The sequence below is a fragment of the Salvia miltiorrhiza genome, unplaced genomic scaffold (assembly GCF_028751815.1).
Source record: "Salvia miltiorrhiza cultivar Shanhuang (shh) unplaced genomic scaffold, IMPLAD_Smil_shh fragScaff_scaffold_61, whole genome shotgun sequence".
Taxonomy (NCBI): Eukaryota; Viridiplantae; Streptophyta; class Magnoliopsida; order Lamiales; family Lamiaceae; genus Salvia; species Salvia miltiorrhiza.
In genome coordinates this window covers 295,368-323,257 of record NW_026651474.1, presented here as the reverse complement: position 1 = coordinate 323,257, position 27,890 = coordinate 295,368, and the positions used below count along the sequence as shown (strand labels likewise).

The window sequence follows — 27,890 nt, the reverse complement described above, 5'->3', positions numbered from 1 at the left end:
AGCTAGTCATGGTGGACTCTCATACACTGAGTCTTTAAACAGGGCACTGGACATCGAAGCTGCGATGCCAGTAGAAAGGTTGGCTCCGCCACAGACCTCAGCGCCAGCCAACCCACCTGCACGCCCTCAGAACTTTAAAGGGAAGCGCAACTGGAACGACCATGGAGGAAATGAAAACCAGACTAACAAGAGGCCATGGCAAGGAAATGCGCCGTTGGGACAATATCAGCAACAAGGACAAGGGAAGCAACAGGGTCCTGCCCCGGCTGGAGGCAGCCAAAGACAAAATGAAGTTCCCCTTTGTCCAAAATGCCACAAACCACATCGTGGTGTCTGTAAGGCTGGAACTGACAGTTGCTACACGTGTGGCCAGAAGGGCCACTACTCCTCACAATGCCCCAACAAACAGCAGGGCGCGGCAATCAGGGCCACTTATGCCCAGCCCCTGCAAGCAGTTCAAGGGCAACACCAGCCCCGCCAACAACAGCCATACCAGCAGCAATACCAACACCAGCCCCGCCAACAACAGCCATACCAGCAGCAATACCAACACCAGCACCAACAGCGCCAACAGCAACAGAGGCGGCCGCAACCATTGCCGCAGCAGGCGAGAGCCTTTGCTCTCACCCAAAACCAGCCCGAGAAAAACCAGGGAAACCTGGCAGGTATGGGCAAGCTTAAAGGTTTTTCCATAATGATTCTGTTCGATACTGGTGCCTCGCATTCTTTTATATCTGCCCCTTGCGTAGATACCTTAGAAATCGAATCAGAACGAGCTAAGTGTGCCTTAAGAATCACTACACCCTCAGGAGAAAGATCTACCACCACACATGTTTGCTCGAACGTAGAATTTGAAATAGGAGAACTTAAGATGGTAGCGAACAATCTTAATATTATGCTCATGTGGGACGTAGATATGATCTTAGGAATGGACTGGCTAGCTAAGAATCACGCCACCATCCTTTGTAGTGAACGAAAAATTTCTCTTCGACCACCTGGAAAGGAACCGACGGAATTTCACGGCATAGGTATGAAGAAAAGAGTACCAGTGATATTCGCATTACAAGCCAGAAAAGAGATGATGAAGGAAGGAAGCACAGCTTATCTCGTCTACCTAAACGGGGAAGCTAGTGAAGACAAGAGGGTGGAAGATGTGGCAATAGTACGAGACTTTCCAGAAGTTTTTCCTGAAATATTGCCGGGACTACCTCCAGACAGACAACTAGATTTCACCATTGATCTAGAACCTGGATCTGCCCCAGTATCAAAGGCACCGTACAGGATGGCCCCAAAGGAACTACAAGAATTGAAGGTGCAACTACAGGAACTCTTGGACTTGGGTTTCATCAGACCCAGTGTCTCGCCTTGGGGAGCGTCTGTACTCTTTGTCAAGAAGAAAGATGGAACCATGAGAATGTGCATTGATTATCGAGAGTTGAACAAACTGACGCTTAAAAACAAATACCCTCTTCCAAGGATAGATGATTTGTTCGATCAACTAAAAGGAGCCAGTGTATTCTCAAAAATAGATTTAAGGTCTGGTTATCATCAACTGAAGATCAGACCAGAGGATATATCTAAGACCGCTTTCCGCACAAGATATGGTCACTATGAATTCGTTGTCATGCCATTTGGTCTAACCAATGCACCGGCAGTATTCATGGACCTCATGAATCGAGTTTTCCATCCATACTTAGACAAATTTGTCTTAGTGTTTATAGATGATATCCTCATCTATTCTAAGAATGACCAAGAACATGAAAATCATTTGAGAATCATCCTGGAGACATTAAAGACGGAGAAGTTGTTCGCCAAATTCAGCAAGTGCGAATTTTGGTTGAAAGAAGTAATGTTTCTAGGGCACATCGTATCAGCAGATGGAATCAAGGTGGACCCCGCCAAGGTGCAAGCAGTACGCGAGTGGAAATCACCAACCACACCTAATGAAATCCGAAGTTTCTTAGGTTTGGCAGGATACTACCGGAGATTCATCGAAGGATTCTCTAAAATAGCGAGACCAATGACGCAATTACTTCGCAAAGGAATCAAGTATAAGTGGAACGAAGAGTGTGAAGCCAGCTTCCAAGAGCTGAAGAAGAAATTGACAACTGCACCAGTGCTAGCAGTTCCAGCAGCCGATAAAGAATACGTGATCTTCACAGACGCGTCTAAAAATGGGCTAGGTTGTGTGTTGATGCAAGAAGGGAAGGTCATTGCCTACGCCTCGCGACAACTAAGGCCACATGAATTGAACTACCCTACTCATGATCTGGAACTGGCAGCAATTGTGCATGCTTTGAAAATTTGGAGACACCATCTATACGGAGTTAGATGTGAAATCTTCACTGATCACAAAAGCCTTAAGTACTTTTTCGAGCAGAAAGACTTGAATATGAGACAGAGGAGATGGCTCGAGCTCGTGAAGGATTACGACTGCGGTATCAACTACCACCCGGGAAAAGCTAATGTAGTAGCTGATGCTTTAAGTCGTAAAACTCAATCCGAGTTAGGACTTCTTCTCACTCAAGAGGGCACGCTTGTAAGGTATTTTGACAAATTGAAGATAGAAGTGGTTCAGCCACCGGCAACGACAAGAGCAATTATTGCAACTCTAGTAGCCGTCCCAGACCTCAGAGAAAGGATCGTCAGTGCCAGAGAGCGGATGAGAGCTTGGAAAAAGTTCGTCTCAAGATCCGAACAGGCACGCCAGGAGGCTACCAAGAGGCAACGGATAATGCAGTTCTTTTTGAAGGAAGATTGTGTGTTCCCCATAACGAGGAACTGAGAAACGAGATCATGAGTGAAGCTCATGACACGCCCTATACCGCTCATCCCGGAAGTACCAAAATGTACCAAGATCTAAAACAGAAGTTTTGGTGGGACGGGATGAAACGAGATATAGCCTCGTTTGTAGAGCGTTGCCTTGCATGCCAGCAAGTGAAAGCTTTACATCAACGACCATATGGGAAATTACAGCCATTGGAAATCCCAGAATGGAAGTGGGAGCACATAGCGATGGATTTCGTGACGGGTTTACCCAAGACAAATAGAGGCAACACAACTATTTGGGTAATAGTAGACCGTCTCACGAAGAGCGCTCATTTTATACCGATTCCAATTACCCATGGATCGGAGAAACTAGCCCAACTGTACATTCGTGAGATTGTACGGCTACATGGAATACCAATATCCATTACTTCAGATAGAGATTCAAAATTTACTTCTAGATTTTGGATCAGTTTGCAGAAAGAGTTGGGAACGAGATTAAACTTTAGCACCGCCTTTCACCCTCAAACAGATGGACAATCAGAAAGGACAATTCAGACCCTTGAAGATATGTTGAGGACAATGGTGCTAGACCGAGGAGGAAGTTGGGAATCAGTGCTGCCATTGATCGAATTCGCCTACAACAATAGTTACCAGGCAACCATTGATATGGCACCTTATGAGGCGCTGTATGGAAGGAAGTGTAGATCACCACTTTACTGGGATGAAGTGGGTGAAAGAAAAATCCTTGGGCCAGATGCAGTAAGCGAGATGATTGAGACCATCCGCCAGATTAGAGCAAGAATTAAAGAGGCTCAGGACAGACAGAAGTCTTATGCTGATACCCGACGAACTGAACTACAATTTCAGATTGGAGACAAGGTTTTCCTTAAAATATCACCCTCGAAAGGGATCGTTAGATTCGGTGTTAAGGGTAAGTTGAGACCCCGTTTTGTAGGACCTTATGAGATCCTAGAAAGAATAGGTCCCGTAGCGTATAGGTTGGCACTGCCACCTAGCTTTGGAAACGTCCACAATGTGTTCCACGTGTCACAGCTGAGACGGTACGTGTTTGACCCCAAACACGTGATTCACCAAGATGAAATGATTCTTAACCCAGACTTGACGTACGAGGAAAAACCTGAAGCCATTTTAGACCGAAAGGTGCAAGAGTTAAGGAATAAATCGATCGCGTCAGTCAAAATACTGTGGAGACACCATGGACCGGAAGAAGCAACGTGGGAACTTGAGGACCAGATGAAAGAAAAATACCCAGAACTTTTCACATAGGTATGCAAATTTCGGGACGAAATTTTTGTTAAGAGGGGTAGTATGTAACAACCCGCTCTTTTATTATATTTAAATCCAGTAATACGATAATTATTATTTCATCTTTCAGTAAATCAGGCCCAGTAATTATTTATTATTTAAATTCAACTTATGACACTGGATTATATTCTAATTAAGCAGGATTATTATTTTATTACCAAGTCAGTAGTTTCGCGTAAATAAAATCGCAATGAAAATTATTGAGTAAGCCAATAATTATTTCAGATTCATAACTGACTTAGCGAAGTCATGTTATTTATTAATCACAATAGAATTATTTTTCTATTTTTATTATTATTTCTTGAGTCGTGAATTTATTCCGGTTTATGAAGAATTAAATCTACGGATTTAATTTAGAATTTATTCTAGCTAAGAAAGGAAGCAAATATCGAGTAGTTTCATAAACACGCGATATTAACAAAACCCGGTAGTTGGATTTTATTTAAAAAAAAAATGCAATACAATATTACAGATATAGAAATTCCAAGACAAGAATTATTGCTTCTGTTTATACTTCACTTTACAAACCCCTATTTTTCTATCTATCTACCAACACTTAAAAAAAAAAGGAATAGTGTATGTGTGTGAAAAAAATCTGCAGCTATCCCTTAAGCATGCTCAGCCATCTATTCTGGACATTTTTTTGACTCCAGCTCCACGCCTATGTAATATTTTTTTTTGACTCCAGCTCCACGCCTATGTGATACTCCTTTTTGACTCCAGCTCCAGTAGCATATTTGCAAAATTTTCACACCCGAACACCTTCATGTGGTTTCAGATTTCAGCAGCTATTAATCTTCATTTCATTCCCATTCCACACTGCACTGCTCTTCATTCGGTGCTCTGCCAAGTATCCTCAAGCCATTCCAGTAACACCTTAACACTTGAAGAAGTGAGAGAGAGATCGTTTATTCATTACTCTGCCAAACTGCCAGATTATCTCAGTTCATTCAACAACCAACACAAACATTCAAGGTATTGATTCTATCTCAAATATCCATTCCAGTAAAGCATTCATACCAAAGCATGATCAGTTTCACAATGATAGAAAAACCATTGTAGGCATAATGAACTTAGCAAAGTTACACTCTTTATAGTGCAAACACCAATAACTCTTATGCAAAGCAAGAACAGGCTGCACTCTTTCACCACTAGGAAAATAAGAATTGTAGAAGATGTACCCCTAGACTGCCTTTGTTCGTATGTTGCTAAGACAAATACAGTAAAACCCCAAACTCCAAACCACACGCCATTTTCATAGTAGAGAAGAAACTACGCTAAGGATGAAGGAAGAAGAGAGAGCTTAGCTTATGAAGGAGGAAACAGCTGACTGCTCTGCTCGACGCGGCTTCGAGTCAGCGGCGGCGAGCGAACGAGACCAATCGACGGTACACATAAGCAGCAGAGCCCGCTGCTCGTCGGAATTAAACAGCAGCGGCGACCTTCGGCCCCGCCGAAGGAAGCCTCGGACTCGAGTCGAGGAAGGAGAAGACAGAGGCCGTGGCGACAAGCGGACGAACCCTGGCGTGCGACGGCGCGGCGAACCTCGCCGGTCATCCAGAAGCAGCAGAGACCAAGCGCGGCGGCCGCTCGCCGGTTGCTCAGCGGTGGCGGTGGAGGCGGATTCAAATGCAGGGAGGAGAGCTAGGGTTTCCTACTTCTGTCGACCTTGAGGAGGGAAATTGAAGAGAGAGAGGAAGACGCCGGACCTTGACGAGGCAGAAGCTGATACGCCGACGGCTGAAACGGCCGGAGCAGGGGCGGCGAAATGCCCGATCGGACTTGAGAGAGAGGAACCGAGCGGATGTTGAGAGGGACCGAGAGGAAAGGGAGAGATGGGGGCTTTGTATTTTGATTCATTTGGGCTTCTCCCATTTAATTAAAATTGGGCCTAACTTATTTTATTTTTTTTGTATTTGGGCTGGGAATTCTATTAATTAGGGCCTATTTTATTCTTTTGAGCTAAAACCTCTTTGAGCCCAATAAGAGTTATTATTTTCGGCCCTCATTATTAATCCTAATTATATTTAATTAGTGATTAATTTTAAGACTTACTAATTATTAATTAGTAAGTGAATTAGATTATTTTTAAGATGAGTAGATTATTAAATATTAATAATCCGACCTCATAAGACGAGCTTTATTTCCTTAAATAGGATTAGCATCTCATAATTTAATTAAAGGAATATGAGTCATGCATAATCATTTCACGCATCCTCATTTATTGAGATTTTTCGAGAATTAGAATCTTATTTTATTTTCTCGGATTAAAGGTCAAGCACCAGAGTTAGAGCTAAACCGTGAGTCTGCTATTCAGGTGGGCTTTCTACGTATAAACTAAAATTATATATTAGAATTGTTAAGACTTTATGCTTATGAATTTAAATGATATTGTCAATGCCTAAATGCTTTATGTTTTATTATTAATTGCCTATCTGATGTTAATCGAATTCGGATTCTGGATGGGATCGCAAATCCCTTCGGAATTAGTGTACACCTTGTGATCGTGAGTCATCTAGCGGGTTGGCCGATCATAGTGTTCGTAGAGGGAGGCCTCCCTCTCGGCACGAGTTACTGATATGGTAATTAATGATATAAAATACCTGCGCGGGTTATTGATGAAAGAAATGATATTATGTTTGGTAAATACGAGTCTTTAAAGGAAAACCCTCGTATATTACTACTGTTGAAAGGCTTGACAATAAAATATTATGCATGTATGTAAATTTCGGCAAGTGTCCACTAAGTACTTTTGTACTTAGCCCTGCATGTATTTTTAAATGTGCAGGTTGAGCTGTGATCGAGGATGTAGTGTGCAAGCGGAGCTTTTGTCAATTTAGAACGAGAACCTCAGAGTGGAGTATATGTCTTCATACATATACTCAAGTTATTGTTATTCCGCTGCGAACACTGATTATGTTAAGATATTATGTCATTTGTCAAACAATATGTATTATTTAATAATGTACTAAAACCATTGAGTACCCGTTTTGAGATAATATTATGTACGGTCCTCTTGTGGCCTTCGTTGATATCTAGATATTTCGATTGAATGCTTTATACAAGTCGAGTCATCAAGAAGCTAAACATGCCCCTTTTCTAATCCCGCTCCTAATTCCCCTCCCCTAGTCGCGGTTTCCCCGAAATTGCTATCCTTAGCAAGTGCGGTCGTGACATTACCTTAGGCTGCCGGTCGATGGAAGCAGTGGCGGCGGTGTCTCCGGCCTTCGGCTGGAGAAGATACACCAGGCGCGGCGGCGGCGGCTTACGCCGTGTCTGCCGGCGTGTGTGAGAGTTAGGGATAGAGAGAGAGGGAGAACAGGTGGCGGCCGTGGCGTTGAACGGCGGCGGCGGATCTGCCGCGAGGATGAGGGAGCAGGCGGCGGCCCGGCGATGGCGGCACACCGCGGTGGTGGTGTCTGCTGCGCCTGGGTCCAGCGGCCGAGAGAGCGAGAGAGATAGAGGAGAAGAGAGGGGGGAGAAAAATCGAGGGAGAGGAGATGAGGGAGCAGGCGGCGTGGTCGACAGATTAACGCCGGCCTCGCTGGCGACCGGAACGGCCAGGACGCGGGGGCGGCGACGGCTGGATCGAGCGAGAGAGAGAGATGATGAGCAGTGTTCGCTTCTTGATAATTTAGAGAGAGATTTAGTCTTGATAATTGAGAGAGAGAGAGAGTGTTATGCTTTAAAAAAAAAAGGGAGAGAACCGATAATTGAGAGAGAGAGAGAGTGTTCTGCTTTAATAAAAAAAAAAGGGAGAATCGATAATTGAGAGAGAGAGAGAGAGTTCTGCTTTAATAAAAAAAAGGGAGAACCGATAATTGAGAGAGAGAGAGTGTGTTCTGCTTTAATAAAAAAAAAGGGAGAGAACCGATAATTTAGAGAGAGAGAGGAGAATTGTCGGTAGTGAGAGAACCGAGAGTGAAGACTTATGGGGAGAATTTTTGGACTCTTTTATTGGGCCTAGTTTATTTTATTGGGCCGGAGATTAATTCATTGGGCCATCTTTTTATTTCTATCTGGGCCGAATTTTTTTAATGTTCTTGGGCTGGAATTTATTTAATTCTATTGGGCCTGTTTCAGATTTGTTTAGTTCAGCCCAGCTGTTAATTCGTTATTTGGGCCGATTAAAGTGTCTATTGGACTAAGATTAATTCTTTCCAGTCCACATGAATTATTTTGGACTCCTATTATTTATTAATAATGAGTCTCGAATTTATATTACTTGGGCTCCTACGACTTAATTGATTAAGTCCAATGAAATTTATTTATTTAACCCAATAAGAATTATTATTTTAGGCCTCTTCATTAATCCTAATTATTTTAATTAGTAATTAATATTAAAATTTACTAATTTTTTTAAGGGTGATGATGGGCTCACTTATTGGGCTTCATGATTTTATTATCTTGGGCCTCATTTGTTGGGCTCTAGAATTTAATTGATGTTGGGCCTAATATTATTAATGCACTGGGCTTCGAATTTGTTCATTTGGGCTCGAATTAAATTCCTTTTGGGCCTTGATTATTTTATTTTAATTGGGCCTTCATAATTATTCTAGTATTAAGTTTAATTAGAGAAGATTTTAAGACTTACTAATTATTAATTAGTAAGTGAATTAGATTATTTTTAAGATGAGTAGATTATTAAAGATTAATAATCCGACCTCATAAGACGAGCTTTAATTCCTTAAATAGGATTAGCATCTCATAATTTAATTAAAGGAATATGAGTCATGCATAATCATTTCACGCATCCTCATTTATTGAGATTTTTCGAGAATTAGAATCTTATTTTATTTTCTCGGATTAAAGGTCAAGCACCAGAGTTAGAGCTAAACCGTGAGTCTGCTATTCAGGTGGGCTTTCTACGTATAAACTAAAATTATATATTAGAATTGTTAAGACTTTATGCTTATGAATTTAAATGATATTGTCAATGCCTAAATGCTTTATGTTTTATTATTAATTGCCTATCTGATGTTAATCGAATTCGGATTCTGGATGGGACCGCAAATCCCTTCGGAATTAGTGTACACCCTTGTGATCGTGAGTCATCTAGCGGGTTGGCCGATCATAGTGTCCGTAGAGGGAGGCCTCCCTCTCGGCACGAGTTACTGATATGGTGATTAATGATATAAAATACCTGCGCGGGTTATTGATGAAAGAAATGATATTATGTTTGGTAAATACGAGTCTTTAAAGGAAAACCCTCGTATATTACTACTGTTGAAAGGCTTGACAATAAAATATTATGCATGTATGTAAATTTCGGCAAGTGTCCACTAAGTACTTTTGTACTTAGCCCTGCATGTATTTTTAAATGTGCGGGTTGAGCTGTGATCGAGGATGTAGTGTGCAAGCGAAGTTTTTGTCAATTTAGTACGAGAACCTCAGAGTGGAGTATATGTCTTCATACATATACTCAAGTTATTGTTATTCCGCTGCGAACACTGATTATGTTAAGATATTATGTCATTTGTCAAACAATATGTATTATTTAATAATGCACTAAAACCATTGAGTACCCCGTTTTGGGATAATATTATGTACGGTCCCCTTGTGGCCTTCATTGATATCTAGATATTTCGATTGATTTCTTTATACAAGTCGAGTCATCAAGAAAACGAATATGCCCTTTCTAAATCCCGCTCCTAAATTCCCTCCCTTAGTCGCGGTTTTCCCGAATTTGCTATCCTTAGCAAGTGCGGTCGTGACAGAATGGTATCAGAGCATTTCTTTTGCTCTGAGTACTACTCATTCCTTCTAAGTTGAGTCTAGATTAAGTAAGTAAATACACTTTGAACTAGTTGACAAAAGCTTGGCACTACATCTCGTCACGCTCAACGGAGGTTATGGTAAGTACTTTCAAGTTTTAATTAAGTTAATTTCTTGAAATGTATGAAGCATGAATAAGTATGACTATGGTATGAATCACAAGAACTTAGAACTGTTAAGTTATATATGCTCACTCTCACGACGGAACATAGAAGAGAACTTAGGGAGATGCCTTAACTTTTTCTTCATGTTACGATGACATCGACAATGATGGTCGAAATAGAGAAAGAAGAATCACAAGAAGGGTCGCATGATGAAACCACGAGCATGAAGATTGAGCAGCGTAACGAACGCCAATAGTACGTTGATGGCATGGGCATAGCTTAAATATTCGAGTGTTTTTCTACGATGAGATCTCGAATTAGCTTGGCCTTTTGAACTTATTTTGTTGAAACTTTTAGTGCTCGTTGCTAGATTTAAGAAAATATCATCATCACATAACAAGCCCTAAGTTCGGTAAACAACGACACTAGAACTATATGATAGTCGAATTGGTAATCTGTGATTAAGTATTAAGAACCTGTATGGCTTGTGTAAAAACTAGATTTAGATGATGAGGTATTTTTGCACGTTATGGTTATTGAACCGAACTTGTTTTCCGATTTTAGAACCTTATCGCCTTAAGTTACTTGTCGTGTGCTACTTTTGACGATAGAATTTCCTTTGTTAGATGGCGAGGACTGTTTTCACCCGACGACGACCACTACCCCCATGGGCTAGTCCAGAGGAGGTCGAGCGGTCCTACCGCACCTATGCTCCATGTCACGGGGATAACCTTGGACAGTTCCTCGCAGGTTTTCATAGACACTGGGTCGAGGCGAGTGCACATGGAGTATCAGGGTATGACGGTATCCAGAGGTTGATCTTACTGTTACCTTCCGAGTGGCAGGGATGGGCTAGGCAGATCTCTGCCCACTACATCTTTCGCCGAGAAGATTACCACGACCTCATGGGAGACTTCCCTAGCTTTATTGCGGAGCTTCAGATCTGTTTCACTTTGTGGGGCCGCGCCCCTCTAGGGCCCTACATCCTTCCGGGAGACTACGTACAAGTGGGGACGCCTTTGCCAGCGGAGACACCCGCTACTGCCCCTGAGTCTCCGATGGTCTTGCCACGAGATTCTACACCACGTGCCTCAGTTCTAGGGCGCCGTGGTAGGCACGATGACGAGACAGGCCCTTCTCGTCCACGGGCTCGTAGGGATTTCCCATCGCCTCCTGACTCAGCGATCCGAGCTACTGCTACTCCACCACCACTGATACCTACGATAGACGCAAGGTTTGAGGCTTACATGGCAGATGTCGACAGGGTCATGGCCAACATGAGGGAGTTTCTAGATAGGGGCAAATACCCTATGCAGGAGGATGACGATACAGCACAGTATGGTACGATGAGGATTACTCGTCCTGAACCCGTGCCACCTCCAGCTCCAACCGAGCCTCGTGCCACGGCCAGGATCAGCACCAGAGACGATCCGATCCGTGAGATTGTGGACGATATCTTCCGCTCAGCCCAGATCATGCGGGAGACAGACGAGGGCCAGGGAGAGACTCCGTTGCCCAGCTGGGAGCCGGGCGAGGATGAGGAGGAGGACCCCGATGAGGATGAGGAGGAGGACCCCGAGGAGGATCCAGAAGAGGACCCCCTGGCGTCACCGAGGAGCAGTCGTACCGCGACTCAGAGTTCACAAATTTGATAGTTTTAGCTTGTGGATGTACTCCGGAAACGATAATTCGTTCCAATGACTATGATTTTATTTATGTTGTTTCTAGCTAGCATTAGTACGGAAATGTTGGCCTCTAGGACGTTCCGTGAATAAAAACCCTTTTGTGATTGCTTAACTAGTAAGCCGATACATCATAGGGAGTACTAGATAGACTTTACTTACATTTTGGGTTGACGATGTAAAAGCCCTCGATGAGGCAATATTCCATGATATATATATGACCCTAGCATGGGCTTTCTACGACGATCTCGTGTATGTTTTATGTTTCTCTACGAGTTTTATTCTTCACGAGTCAGTTAAGAATGTAGTAACTTTGAATAATGTGACTTGTGCATGCAACGGTTCCTGTTATATTTTAGTTTTGGAGTTATGATAAGTTAAATTTGACAAACAGTTCTTTATTAATTACCTTAGAGACTCCTGTATAGAATGCGTTAAAATGGGTGTTTGTATTGTACAGAATGCCACCTAAACGAGGTCGCCCCGCTAGGAGGAACGTTAACAACAATGGAAATCGTGATGAAATACCTGAGGGACGGCGAAATGACAGGGAACCTACCCCACCCCCTCCACCCCCTGCTAGAAGGACTGAAGAACTTTTTCTTCGACAGAATCCACCCACGTTCACTGGGACAGGCGACCCAGCCGAGGCCGAAGCTTGGATACGCGCCTTGGAGCGTATCTTCACTTTTCTACACTGCACAGAAGAGGAGCGACTCTCGTGTATGTCTTTCCAACTAGCCGGATCGGCTGACTTTTGGTGGGAAGCCCGCCGAAAGATTCTGACTCCCGAACAATGGGCAGCATACACTTGGGAAGACTTTAAGACGGGATTATATGATAAGTATATTCCCAAAAGCTACAGAAAGAAGAAGGAGGCTGAGTTCTATAGCCTGAAACAAGGGAAGAAGACGGTGACAGAATATGATAGAGAGTTCTGCGATCTATCGCGTTATGCTCCGCAACAGGTGGATACTGATGAGAAAATGGCGGAGAAATTTTGTGCTGGTCTGAGGCACGAGATTCGGATGACTCTAGCTAGTCATGGTGGACTCTCATACACCGAGTCTTTGAACAGGGCACTGGACATCGAAGCTGCGATGCCAGTAGAAAGGTTGGCTCCGCCACAGACCTCAGCGCCAGCCAACCCACCTGCACGCCCTCAGAACTTTAAAGGGAAGCGCAACTGGAACGACCATAGAGGGAATGAAAACCAGACTAACAAGAGGCCATGGCAAGGAAATGCGCCGTTGGGACAATATCAGCAACAAGGACAAGGGAAACAACAGGGTCCTGCCCCGGCTGGAGGCAGCCAAAGACAAAATGAAGTTCCCCTTTGTCCAAAATGCCACAAACCACATCGTGGTGTCTGTAAGGCTGGAACTGACAGTTGCTACACGTGTGGCCAGAAGGGCCACTACTCCTCACAATGCCCCAACAAACAGCAGGGCGCGGCAATCAGGGCCACTTATGCCCAGCCCCTGCAAGCAGTTCAAGGGCAACACCAGCCCCGCCAACAACAGCCATACCAGCAACAATACCAATACCAGCCCCGCCAACAACAGCCATACCAGCAGCAATACCAACACAAGAACCAACAGCGCCAACAGCAACAGAGGCGGCAACAACCATTGCCGCAGCAGGCGAGAGCCTTTGCTCTCACCCAAAACCAGCCCGAGAAGAACCAGGGAAACCTGGCAGGTATGGGCAAGCTTAAAGGTTTTTCCATAATGATTCTGTTCGATACTGGTGCCTCGCATTCTTTTATATCTGCCCCTTGCATAGATACCTTAGAAATCGAATCAGAACGAGCTAAGTGTGCCTTAAGAATCACTACACCCTCAGGAGAAAGATCTACCACCACACATGTTTGCTCGAACGTAGAATTTGAAATAGGAGAACTTAAGATGGTAGCGAACAATCTTAATATTCTGCTCATGTGGGACGTAGATATGATCTTAGGAATGGACTGGCTAGCTGAGAATCACGCCACCATCCTTTGTAGTGAACGAAAAATTTCTCTTCGACCACCTGGAAAGGAACCGACGGAATTTCACGGCATAGGTATGAAGAAAAGAGTACCAGTGATATCCGCATTACAAGCCAGAAAAGAGATGATGAAGGAAGGAAGCACAGCTTATCTCGTCTACCTAAACGGGGAAGCTAGTGAAGACAAGAAGGTGGAAGATGTGGCAATAGTACGAGACTTTCCAGAAGTTTTTCCTGAAATATTTCCAGGACTACCTCCAGACAGGCAACTAGATTTCACCATTGATCTAGAACCTGGATCTGCCCCAGTATCAAAGGCACCGTACAGGATGGCCCCAAAGGAACTACAAGAATTAAAGGTGCAACTACAGGAACTCTTGGACTTGGGTTTCATCAGACCCAGTGTCTCGCCTTGGGGAGCGCCTGTACTCTTTGTCAAGAAGAAAGATGGAACCATGAGAATGTGCATTGATTATCGAGAGTTGAACAAACTGACGCTTAAAAATAAATACCCTCTTCCAAGGATAGATGATTTGTTCGATCAACTAAAAGGAGCCAGTGTATTCTCAAAAATAGATTTAAGGTCTGGTTATCATCAACTGAAGATCAGACCAGAGGATATATCTAAGACCGCTTTCCGCACAAGATATGGTCACTATGAATTCATTGTCATGCCATTTGGTCTAACCAATGCACCGGCAGTATTCATGGACCTCATGAATCGAGTTTTCCATCCATACTTAGACAAATTTGTCTTAGTGTTTATAGATGATATCCTCATCTATTCTAAGAATGACCAAGAGCATGAAAATCATTTAAGAATCATCCTGGAGACATTAAAGACGGAGAAGTTGTTCGCCAAATTCAGCAAGTGCGAATTTTGGTTGAAAGAAGTAATGTTTCTAGGGCACATCGTATCAGCAGATGGAATCAAGGTGGACCCCGCCAAGGTGCAAGCAGTGCGCGAGTGGAAATCACCAACCACACCTAATGAAATCCGAAGTTTCTTAGGTTTGGCAGGATACTACCGGAGATTAATCGAAGGATTCTCTAAAATAGCGAGACCAATGACGCAATTACTTCGCAAAGGAATCAAGTATAAGTGGAACGAAGAGTGTGAAGCCAGCTTCCAAGAGCTGAAGAAGAAATTGACAACTGCACCAGTGCTAGCAGTTCCAGCAGCCGATAAAGAATACGTGATCTTCACAGACGCGTCCAAAAATGGGCTAGGTTGTGTGTTGATGCAAGAAGGAAAGGTCATTGCCTACGCCTCGCGACAACTAAGGCCACATGAATTGAACTACCCCACTCATGATCTGGAACTGGCAGCAATTGTGCATGCTTTGAAAATTTGGAGACACCATCTATACGGAGTTAGATGTGAAATCTTCACTGATCACAAAAGCCTTAAGTATTTTTTCGAGCAGAAAGACTTGAATATGAGACAGAGGAGATGGCTCGAGCTCGTGAAGGATTACGACTGCGGTATCAACTACCACCCGGGAAAAGCTAATGTAGTAGCTGATGCTTTAAGTCGTAAAACTCAATCCGAGTTAGGACTTCTTCTCACTCAAGAGGACACGCTTGTAAGGGATTTTGACAAATTGAAGATAGAAGTGGTTCAGCCACCGGCAACGACAAGAGCAATTATTGCAACTCTAGTAGCCGTCCCAGACCTCAGAGAAAGGATCGTCAGTGCCCAGAGAACGGATGAGAGCTTGGAAAAAGTTCGTCTCAAGATCCGAACAGGCACGCCAGGAGGCTACCAAGAGGCAACGGATAACGCAGTTCTTCTTGAAGGAAGATTGTGTATTCCCCATAACGAGGAACTGAGAAACGAGATCATGAGTGAAGCTCATGACACGCCCTATACCGCTCATCCCGGAAGTACCAAAATGTACCAAGATCTAAAACAGAAATTTTGGTGGGACGGGATGAAACGAGATATAGCCTCGTTTGTAGAGCGTTGCCTTGCATGCCAGCAAGTGAAAGCTTTACATCAACGACCATATGGGAAATTACAGCCATTGGAAATTCCAGAATGGAAGTGGGAGCACATAGCGATGGATTTTGTGACGGGTCTACCCAAGACAAATAGGGGCAACACATCTATTTGGGTAATAGTAGACCGTCTCACAAAGAGCGCTCATTTTATACCGATTCCAATTACCCATGGATCGGAGAAACTAGCCCAACTGTACATTCGTGAGATTGTACGGCTACATGGAATACCAATATCCATTACTTCAGATAGAGATTCAAAATTTACTTCTAGATTTTGGATCAGTTTACAGAAAGAGTTGGGAACGAGATTAAACTTTAGCACCGCCTTTCACCCTCAAACAGATGGACAATCAGAAAGGACAATTCAAACCCTTGAAGATATGTTGAGGACAGTGGTGCTAGACCGAGGAGGAAGTTGGGAATCAGTGCTGCCATTAATCGAATTCGCCTACAACAATAGTTACCAGGCAACCATTGATATGGCACCTTATGAGGCGCTGTATGGAAGGAAGTGTAGATCACCACTTTACTGGGATGAAGTGGGTGAAAGAAAAATCCTTGGGCCAGATGCAGTAAGCGAAATGATCGAGACCATCCTCCAGATTAGAGCAAGAATTAAAGAGGCCCAGGACAGACAGAAGTCTTATGCTGATACCCGACGAACTGAACTACAATTTCAGATTGGAAACAAGGTTTTCCTTAAAATATCACCCTCGAAAGGGATCGTTAGATTCGGTGTTAAGGGTAAGTTGAGACCCCGTTTTGTAGGACCTTATGAGATCCTTGAAAGAATAGGTCCCGTAGCGTATAGGTTGGCACTGCCACCTAGCTTTGGAAACGTCCACAATGTGTTCCACGTGTCACAGCTAAGACAGTACGTGTTTGACCCCAAACACGTGATTCACCAAGATGAAATGATTCTTAACCCAGACTTGACGTACGAGGAAAAACCTGAAGCCATTTTGGACCGAAAGGTGCAAGAGTTAAGGAATAAATCGATCGCGTCAGTCAAAATACTGTGGAGACACCATGGACCGGAAGAAGCAACGTGGGAACTTGAGGACCAGATGAAAGAAAAATACCCAGAACTTTTCACATAGGTATGCAAATTTCGGGACGAAATTTCTTTTAAGGGGGATAGTATGTAATGACCCGACTTTTTAATAAGGATTATATACTTTTAATTACTGATTTAAGGATTGATTATGGTAATTAGGGTTCAGCATCCATTAATAAAATACATATTTATATGAATTTGATAATTTATATATGTGATGATTTTTTTTTTTTATTTTCAATAGATGATGCACTCAAAATATATTTTGAGTCCATTAATTTATTGTGGAGAATTTAACACTGAAGTGTTAAATATGAATCTTTTATCGATTGTTTACTTAAGCCCATGAGTAATTTAATTTATGTTAGAAGCAAGCTCAAATGGATTTTATGCTTCAATAAGAATTAGGCTTATATGTCTTAATGTATTTAAATGAGTTTGGAACCATATAATTAATATATTAATCTCTTAGATATTTTAATTAGAATAATCCTAAGCATGCTGAATCCTAAGCATGCTGAAGAATTTACTACGCATGCTGAAGGAAATTCTTCAGTCATACAAAGCTAGCTGAAAGTGTTCATACCTGTAAGTTGAAGAATTTCCACGATCCAAACCACCCCATTTTTCTTTAAAACCACAGCCACTTTCACCATTCTCACACCACCATTTTCAACTACTGCAGCCCAATTTCACAGCCAACTTTAAGAGACTATTATCCACCTACTCAAGGTATCATCACCCTCAGGGAACCACCAATTCATATCAATTCATACGGCTGTTCTGATATTTCACAACATGTTTACATATGCACATATGAACTGAAATTTACAGACTAGTTCAGTTTCAAGAAAAGAATTTCAGATTTCATTAAGCAATTACAGTATGAGAATGATATGTGCTAAGAAAAAAATCCTATGCTATTTTGTGAACTGAATTGTGGCTTGAACCCTACTGTGTGTGTGAGTCAAGGTCAGGGGACGGCAGCCGCGGTGGCTGCCGGCGGTCGACGGTCGGCGACGGAGCCGAGGTGGTCTCCGATCTGCCAAAGAGGGAAAAAGAGATGAGTATTTCAGATTTTTAATTTAGAAAATGGAAAAAGGGGGAAAATAGAAAAGGAAGAAATTAGGGCTTACCTTAGGCTGCCGGTCGATGGAAGCAGTGGCGGCGGTGGCTCCGGCCTTCGGCTGGAGAAGATACACCAGGCGCGGCGGCGGCGGCTTACGCCGTGTCTGCCGGCGTGTGTGAGAGTTAGGGATAGAGAGAGAGGGAGAACAGGTGGCGGCCGTGGCGTTGAACGGCGGCGGCGGATCTGCCGCGAGGATGAGGGAGCAGGCGGCGGCCCGGCGATGGCGGCACACCGCGGTGGTGGTGTCTGCTGCGCCTGGGTCCAGCGGCCGAGAGAGCGAGAGAGATAGAGGAGAAGAGAGGGGGGAGAAAAATCGAGGGAGAGGAGATGAGGGAGCAGGCGGCGTGGTCGACAGATTAACGCCGGCCTCGCTGGCGACCGGAACGGCCAGGACGCGGGGGCGGCGACGGCTGGATCGAGCGAGAGAGAGAGATGATGAGCAGTGTTCGCTTCTTGATAATTTAGAGAGAGATTTAGTCTTGATAATTGAGAGAGAGAGAGAGTGTTATGCTTTAAAAAAAAAAGGGAGAGAACCGATAATTGAGAGAGAGAGAGAGTGTTCTGCTTTAATAAAAAAAAAAGGGAGAATCGATAATTGAGAGAGAGAGAGAGAGAGTTCTGCTTTAATAAAAAAAAGGGAGAACCGATAATTGAGAGAGAGAGAGTGTGTTCTGCTTTAATAAAAAAAAAAGGGAGAGAACCGATAATTTAGAGAGAGAGAGGAGAATTGTCGGTAGTGAGAGAACCGAGAGTGAAGACTTATGGGGAGAATTTTTGGACTCTTTTATTGGGCCTAGTTTATTTTATTGGGCCGGAGATTAATTCATTGGGCCATCTTTTTATTTCTATCTGGGCCGAATTTATTTAATGTTCTTGGGCTGGAATTTATTTAATTCTATTGGGCCTGTTTCAGATTTGTTTAGTTCAGCCCAGCTGTTAATTCGTTATTTGGGCCGATTAAAGTGTCTATTGGACTAAGATTAATTCTTTCCAGTCCACATGAATTATTTTGGACTCCTATTATTTATTAATAATGAGTCTCGAATTTATATTACTTGGGCTCCTACGACTTAATTGATTAAGTCCAATGAAATTTATTTATTTAACCCAATAAGAATTATTATTTTAGGCCTCTTCATTAATCCTAATTATTTTAATTAGTAATTAATATTAAAATTTACTAATTTTTTTAAGGGTGATGATGGGCTCACTTATTGGGCTTCATGATTTTATTATCTTGGGCCTCATTTGTTGGGCTCTAGAATTTAATTGATGTTGGGCCTAATATTATTAATGCACTGGGCTTCGAATTTGTTCATTTGGGCTCGAATTAAATTCCTTTTGGGCCTTGATTATTTTATTTTAATTGGGCCTTCATAATTATTCTAGTATTAAGTTTAATTAGAGAAGATTTTAAGACTTACTAATTATTAATTAGTAAGTGAATTAGATTATTTTTAAGATGAGTAGATTATTAAAGATTAATAATCCGACCTCATAAGACGAGCTTTAATTCCTTAAATAGGATTAGCATCTCATAATTTAATTAAAGGAATATGAGTCATGCATAATCATTTCACGCATCCTCATTTATTGAGATTTTTCGAGAATTAGAATCTTATTTTATTTTCTCGGATTAAAGGTCAAGCACCAGAGTTAGAGCTAAACCGTGAGTCTGCTATTCAGGTGGGCTTTCTACGTATAAACTAAAATTATATATTAGAATTGTTAAGACTTTATGCTTATGAATTTAAATGATATTGTCAATGCCTAAATGCTTTATGTTTTATTATTAATTGCCTATCTGATGTTAATCGAATTCGGATTCTGGATGGGACCGCAAATCCCTTCGGAATTAGTGTACACCCTTGTGATCGTGAGTCATCTAGCGGGTTGGCCGATCATAGTGTCCGTAGAGGGAGGCCTCCCTCTCGGCACGAGTTACTGATATGGTGATTAATGATATAAAATACCTGCGCGGGTTATTGATGAAAGAAATGATATTATGTTTGGTAAATACGAGTCTTTAAAGGAAAACCCTCGTATATTACTACTGTTGAAAGGCTTGACAATAAAATATTATGCATGTATGTAAATTTCGGCAAGTGTCCACTAAGTACTTTTGTACTTAGCCCTGCATGTATTTTTAAATGTGCAGGTTGAGCTGTGATCGAGGATGTAGTGTGCAAGCGAAGTTTTTGTCAATTTAGTACGAGAACCTCAGAGTGGAGTATATGTCTTCATACATATACTCAAGTTATTGTTATTCCGCTGCGAACACTGATTATGTTAAGATATTATGTCATTTGTCAAACAATATGTATTATTTAATAATGCACTAAAACCATTGAATACCCCGTTTTGGGATAATATTATGTACGGTCCCCTTGTGGCCTTCATTGATATCTAGATATTTCGATTGATTTCTTTATACAAGTCGAGTCATCAAGAAAACGAATATGCCCTTTCTAAATCCCGCTCCTAAATTCCCTCCCTTAGTCGCGGTTTTCCCGAATTTGCTATCCTTAGCAAGTGCGGTCGTGACATTTATATTTTTTAACTTCATCCATTTTTTTTCTTGTTTCTCTTTTCTTCTTTATATTTTATCCATTTTCTTCTTGTTTCTCTACGTCCAAAGTTCCTCAAAATATAATGGCAATCAATACAAATACCATTTTAATATATATATCCCCCCAATATATATATATATATATAGAGCATATAGATCGATAGAGAGATTTTTAATAATTTTTTATTTGTTATAAGATTTAGCAAATATATTAGTTATTGATTCATCTTCGTCTTCTTTTTAATAAAATTGATTCATCTCCTTTAATATTTTAGCACATATAATATATATTAGAATAAAGTAGTAATTTATTATTAAAATAATTAAGAAATTAGATTTAAATAAATATTTAGGAATTTCAATAATACGACTAAATTTCAATGAGGTAGTTAACAAATTATCGAACTTAAAGTTAGTGGTGCTCAACTTAATTTGACTCGAGCTCTAATTTTATACTAACTATTTTGTAGTATATAAATTAATTAATATTGAAACTTTAACAATTTATTGTAGTAAAACATTGACATAATGATATTCTGCTATACATGTCTATATATATATATATATATACATATATATATATATATGTATATATATGTGTGTGTTTTATAAGTTTATTATAAAATATAAGCTCCATTTTAATTATAAGTTTATTAGAAAATATAATATTATGATACACAACATACTATAATATGTAATACATTAATGAAATAATTATATTGTGAAACCATTTTATATTATCAAAATAGAGTGAAGTGTGCAGCCGTGTAGCGTGTAGCGTGCAGCCGTGAATGTTATATTGTGGTTGTTTAGCCCTATTTTGTGATGAATTTGTGGGTGTTTACGACTTATTTTGACTTTTATTTTGGTCTCTTTCACTCAAGAGTTGAATGATTTGAGCTTTTGTGCTAATTTTGTTGTCTCAGGATTTTGTGCTCACATTGATTGATATGTGAACAAACGTAAAGTCAGAATTTAGTTGATTGGTCTGAAGAAGAATCGAAGTTCGTCTCGATACGAGTTCGTAGGCGAAAACGGATCTAAAATCCGACTTGAAACGAGGGAGAACGGACCAAAACAAAAACGCTGCGCATTGCAGTCTGCGAAGGGCATACACGGCGCCGCCGTGGGACGGCGGCCGCCGTCCCTGGGCGCGTTTTTTTTCCGTTTAAAAGACGAATTTTAGGGTTTTTCACCCCATTCTCGATCCCAGCAGCCTCTAGGGCGATTTCCACTATTTTCCTTTGGTTTTTAGAGATTCAAAACATCAACTTTCGCTCTCGGATTCATTGGATTACTGTGGATTGCACTTTTCATTCCGTTGGATTAGTTTACTTGGATCACTACGTTTTGTAAGAACTCATTTGTTTCTCTTAGTTAATTTGAATCCTTTGATTTATTTGAATCCTTTGTTTTATGCTTTTGATGAATGTGATGATTTGAAGTTACTTTCGTTGAATCTTGATAATTTACGTGATTCGTTAGTTCGTCATTGTTTGCCTACGTATTTCTCTTGTTTGAGTATGCTTAGGAATCTCTCGCTTATGGTGATTTAAGCTTTCTTGAAAACTGAATTGGATGCTTGATTTAGTTTCTTGCCTAGGTAGTAATTAATCGTTGATTTTCATGAGTTTATGATCGTTTGGTTTAGAGTACTAGATTGAAACCCTAGTTGATAGCCTTAATGTTCAATCTCTATGTTCTTAGTTATTACATGTCTACTGCATTAGTTAATGTTTATTACTTTCTTCCGTTTATGTTTTGGTGATTAGAGTGCGAGATAGTGCCAGACCCAACTACCCGATTAGAGTGTTTAGGTTTATTTCCCGTTTTCTGTGCGTAGCATGATCAGAGCCCTGCTTAGCCTTCCTTGAGAGACGACTTGGGTTAGCTTATTACACTAGGACGACCTCGTACGATTGCGAGTCAATCCCTTAGGTGTTTTGGGTTGAGTCAAATTTTGGCGCCGTTGCCGGGGAGGGCTTTAGGCGTTTGGTTGTGCTACTTTGTTTTCCGTGTTTATTTTATTTTTATTTTTTGCTCGGTTATTTTCTTTCTCCCACCGGTGCGTTTGATCTGTTTTGTTGAGTGTTGTGTTGCTAGGGAGTTAAAGTCTTAACAGGAATTTGGCATTCTACTTGACAACACTCACCGTGCACGCGAGGTGCTTGAAGCCTAGGAGAGGGTACCGAGTCTCTTTTATCTAGCGTTGGAGTTGAGAAGATGGCAGGAAAAAATTTGCAGTACATGGGGGATTTTACCCGGCCTGTCATAGAGGCCACGAACTCAGCTATTGTACTCCCCACTGCAGTCAGGAATTACAACCTGAAGCCCAATGATTCAAGTTTGCTCCCCCTCTTCTATGGGCTGCCGAATGAAGATGCCCTGCAGTTTATCCGGGACTTCTGCACCCAAGTGCAAACTTTTCCACTGTTGGAGATCACAGATGATCAGCTGAAGCTTAAATGTTTCCAGTATGCACTTAAGGATCGGGCAAGGACTTGGCTTCTCTCCTTACCGCCTAGTTCTATCACTACTTGGGGAGAGGCCTGCGAGAAGTTTATGTTGAAGTTCTACCCAAATCACAAGACACGAGAGATTAGAACTCAAATCATGAACTTTGTTCAAGGAGTCGACGAGCCACTTCATGAGGCTTGGGAGAGATTCCAGGAGCTCCTCCGCCAGTGCCCGCAGCATCAGTTAACCCCAGTGATGTTGATGCAACTCTTTTATGACGGGTTGCTGCAGACTTCTCAATTTATGGTGGATAGCACGGCAGGAGGCAACATTGCCCGGAAGACAGCTGATGAACTCAAGGAGATCTTCAACACACTTGCCGCGAGTTCCCAACAAAAGTCGGTAAGAGGAAGGAGGGTTGAAGCTAATGCAGCAGATCCAAACAATGAGCTTCAGAAGCAAGTAGCGGACTTGATGAGGCAAGTACAGCACCTCAGGATGAACCAGGTGGAGGCTCCACCCGCTCACGCACCACCAGCAGAAGGTTGTGGCATATGTGGCGAGTATGGCCATGGAGCCAACGAGTGCCATGGGATGGGCGAGCGTACTTATGAAAGAGGAGTAGAAGTCTTTGCTGCACAAGGGTATTCGAGTAGGCAACTCCAGGGTCACATGCAAGGACACGGGCAGAGTTCTCAATACTGTCAATTCCAGCAGCCTATGGGTTATCAGAACCAGCAGCAGTTCTACCCACCTCAGCAGCACCAACCTCCAGGCTCCTTATTTGAGGATCAGATGCAAGCTAGCAAACAGGCGATGGAGGCTCAGAGTGCTACCATCAAGCGCCTCGAGACTACAGTGGGGCAACTAACAGGAACCTTGAATCAGCTGCAGCAAAAACAGCCAACTGGGAAGTTCCCAAACCAGGGCAAACAACCGCATCAAGCTCATGCCGTAGCGGTAGTCAAGGAAAATGCCCCAATAACCATGGGGAAATGGAGAAGCAAAACAGTGGAAGCAATCAAGGCTACCCAATGCCCCAGTGAGCCACTGCCACCTGTCATTGTTGTACCAGACCAACCACCACCCAAGCAAGGAGATCCAGGTAGCTTTATTTTTGATATTAGCTTAGGTGGGGTTGAAAAGGTTTTTGGAATGCTTGATCTGGGCGCGGCAGTGAATTTGATGCCACTTGATATTTTTGAGAAATTGGGTAATAAAGAGCTGAAATGCACGAATATTAAGATAGAGCTAGCTGACGGCTCCATTAGCAGCCCACGAGGTCTTGTTGAGGATGTTGAGGTGGTAGTGAGGGGGATTAGGATCTTGGCTGATTTTGTTATCCTGGATGTGGGAAAAGGGATTAGAGGCGAGAATGGGCATCTAGTGCTACTTGGCCGACCCTTTATGGCTACCACCCATACTCGCATCGATGTGGGTACGGGAACTGTAAGTATGGTAGGGGCAGGTAGAGCGGTAACATTCTCAGTTTTTGATAAAAAACCTACTACCCCCACTCCCTTAATTCAAATCTGCTCTTATGTTGAAACATTTGATGCTTTGGATGAGGATTGTATTGTGCAGGACTTCCTTAATAAGCTACAGGAAGAGGACGAGATCGTGGAAGAATTTCTTGCTAACTTGCAAGATGAAAGTGAGATTGAGAGAGAATTCCTGGATAAGCTACAAGAGAAAGATGATAAAGAGCAAGGCCTTCTGTGTGCCTTGCTACTGGAAGAGAAGCTGGATGAGGTTGGGTCACTAAATTTCGTTGGATGTGTGGATAGAGGGCCATCCCAGGATATGAGCATGGAGCACTCATTTGGAGGACCCGCAGCTGCAATTCAAGAAGATGAGTTTACAAGGGCGTTAAGGCAGCTGGAGCTTCAATCGGATTTTGGTTAAGGGACCTTCTTAGTCGGGCTGACGACTTAAAAACTAGCGCTGCATGGGAGGCAACCCATGTTTTCTTGCTTTTTCTGGTTTTGTTTTTCTGTCGTTTTGTTTGTGTTGTGTTTTGTTGCATCTGTTGTTTGGTGCAGGTTGTTGCGTTGGAGACTGCTTGTTCTTTGGATGAGAGAGAGGCAGACATCGTGGGACACTACAGACTCACCACTGGATCGGTATTTAGGGAAGTTTCCTCCTTCACCCCTCTTTTTGTTTGCACTGAGGACAGTGCCAGAGTTTAAGTGGGGGGGGGGGTGTTTGTTGGTAGTTGTGAATCCTGTGGGTGTCTTCTTGCTGTGTTCTTGGGCTTTCTTGTGTGGGGCGAATGGTCCCCTTGTCTTGATTTCTTGTTTGTTTTTTAGTGCACCTCGCATGTTGATGGTGGTTCACTAGCGATTCTGGTTTTTGTTTTGAGTGGTTTGTTGTCCTTGTTCTTTGTGATTGAGTTGTTCCCAATTTGGTGTAAGTAGTTTAATGTTTGGATGCAACACCCTGATGAGCAACTCTTGATGTGATTTGTCCGATAGAGGCTAGGGGGAGTGTTTTCATTGCAATTTCCTAATATCTTTCTCTGAGTTGAAATGTTTGGTTGGTTGTTGAGTTTTAGATAGCTCTGGGTCTCTGCTCCTCTAATGGCATCATTATGAGCATGGGAAACCACGCGAGAATATTTTGGATCACCTCCAAAAGTGTCAATCTCGTGAATTACGGCCCATCTATTAAGAGCGAAAATAACTTCACCCCAAAAAAAAAAAGTGAAATGTGAAAAAAAAATGAAAGAATGTGAAAAAGGAACGAGATATGATTATAAAGGAAATTGCATTAGGAAATTCACCCCTAGCGGAGAATTGGGTCTGATCGGATTGAGTTGTATCACCTTGTTGTTGCATTATAAACCTTAAATTTGAACACCTGATTGGGGACATTGATATCTTGGAAGACTTGGATTGGTTGGTGTTTTGGCTTGGTGAGTAGAATCGCTTGTGGATTTCCATTTGATGTTGTGACTGTTGCTTGAGGACAAGCAAGGATTTAAGTGTGGGGGGGTTGTTTAGCCCTATTTTGTGATGAATTTGTGGGTGTTTACGACTTATTTTGACTTTTATTTTGGTCTCTTTCACTCAAGAGTTGAATGATTTGAGCTTTTGTGCTAATTTTGTTGTCTCAGGATTTTGTGCTCACATTGATTGATATGTGAACAAACGTAAAGTCAGAATTTAGTTGATTGGTCTGAAGAAGAATCGAAGTTCGTCTCGATACGAGTTCGTAGGCGAAAACGGATCTAAAATCCGACTTGAAACGAGGGAGAACGGACCAAAACAAAAACGCTGCGCATTGCAGTCTGCGAAGGGCATACACGGCGCCGCCGTGGGACGGCGGCCGCCGTCCCTGGGCGCGTTTTTTTCCGTTTAAAAGACGAATTTTAGGGTTTTTCACCCCATTCTCGATCCCAGCAGCCTCTAGGGCGATTTCCACTATTTTCCTTTGGTTTTTAGAGATTCAAAACATCAACTTTCGCTCTCGGATTCATTGGATTACTGTGGATTGCACTTTTCATTCCGTTGGATTAGTTTACTTGGATCACTACGTTTTGTAAGAACTCATTTGTTTCTCTTAGTTAATTTGAATCCTTTGATTTATTTGAATCCTTTGTTTTATGCTTTTGATGAATGTGATGATTTGAAGTTACTTTCGTTGAATCTTGATAATTTACGTGATTCGTTAGTTCGTCATTGTTTGCCTACGTATTTCTCTTGTTTGAGTATGCTTAGGAATCTCTCGCTTATGGTGATTTAAGCTTTCTTGAAAACTGAATTGGATGCTTGATTTAGTTTCTTGCCTAGGTAGTAATTAATCGTTGATTTTCATGAGTTTATGATCGTTTGGTTTAGAGTACTAGATTGAAACCCTAGTTGATAGCCTTAATGTTCAATCTCTATGTTCTTAGTTATTACATGTCTACTGCATTAGTTAATGTTTATTACTTTCTTCCGTTTATGTTTTGGTGATTAGAGTGCGAGATAGTGCCAGACCCAACTACCCGATTAGAGTGTTTAGGTTTATTTCCCGTTTTCTGTGCGTAGCATGATCAGAGCCCTGCTTAGCCTTCCTTGAGAGACGACTTGGGTTAGCTTATTACACTAGGACGACCTCGTACGATTGCGAGTCAATCCCTTAGGTGTTTTGGGTTGAGTCAGTGGTTTATATTAAATTTAATTAGTAAAAAAATAGTGAAATTTAGATGAGCATTAAAAGATATAAACAAATGACTATAATTTGAATTGAAATTCTCAATTTCGAATTATACACGGTCACACGGATTGTGTTAATATTTTAATTAAGCAACCTAATAAGAATTACTATTAATATATTATTCATATGCAAAAAAATCTACTATCTATTCTCATATGGAATTTCATATATATAATTTGGCTAAGTACGTAATTCAAGCACGGTACACGATACAGGCGATCGTGGGCCGTGTGCGGATGAACGTGAAGAGTGTCGTGCAATCGTGTAACTGTGTTCACATTAAATGCATAGCTTCCTTTTAAGTTTTGATTAATTAGATTTTAAATTTATCATCACTGATGTAGTTTACTAGTTTCCCAAGGTACAGATTGGCTCGTCTATGCGGTGGAACGATTACTATGGTGACATCTTGGCATCTAATTGCAGCCATTGATTGAAAATCTTAGTCAAAATTAGGTGGAAACCTAGACTTAATAGTGGAAGCTAATAAAGAACCATCAACATATGTGATTACTAACGAACCATTATTAGCTAAAAAACATTCATAACAATAAGCTTATCACATTTTTTCGTCATACTGCATTAGGCATATCAAACAAAATTAGAAAATCACTAAATCAATGCCAATTCCCTAACAAGTCACGGTTAGGGCTCACGCTTAAGGTTTAGGGCACACGATGGGGAGTTCATCGGCCACGCTGAAAAAGAAATCGTGCACGGTACACGCTATATGCTGAAATGAAAATTTTATTGAAAAGAAAGAAAAGTTGTTACAAAACCGGAGTAACGAAAAACAGTACAGCTGGGACCAACGTAGGGCGCAACACGA

The 27,890-nt window shown here is 41.9% G+C and overlaps 1 long non-coding RNA gene across 1 annotated transcript; it reads right to left on the bottom strand.

The window, feature by feature from the left end:
- Positions 1–17,487: 17,487 nt before the first annotated feature.
- LOC131003066 (uncharacterized) lies at positions 17,488–18,356 on the bottom strand. The gene is made up of 2 exons (XR_009094527.1): positions 17,843–18,356; positions 17,488–17,748 (listed from the first exon to the last, which is right to left on the bottom strand). It is a non-coding gene; the product is annotated as an uncharacterized LOC131003066 (long non-coding RNA).
- Positions 18,357–27,890: the final 9,534 nt, after the last annotated feature.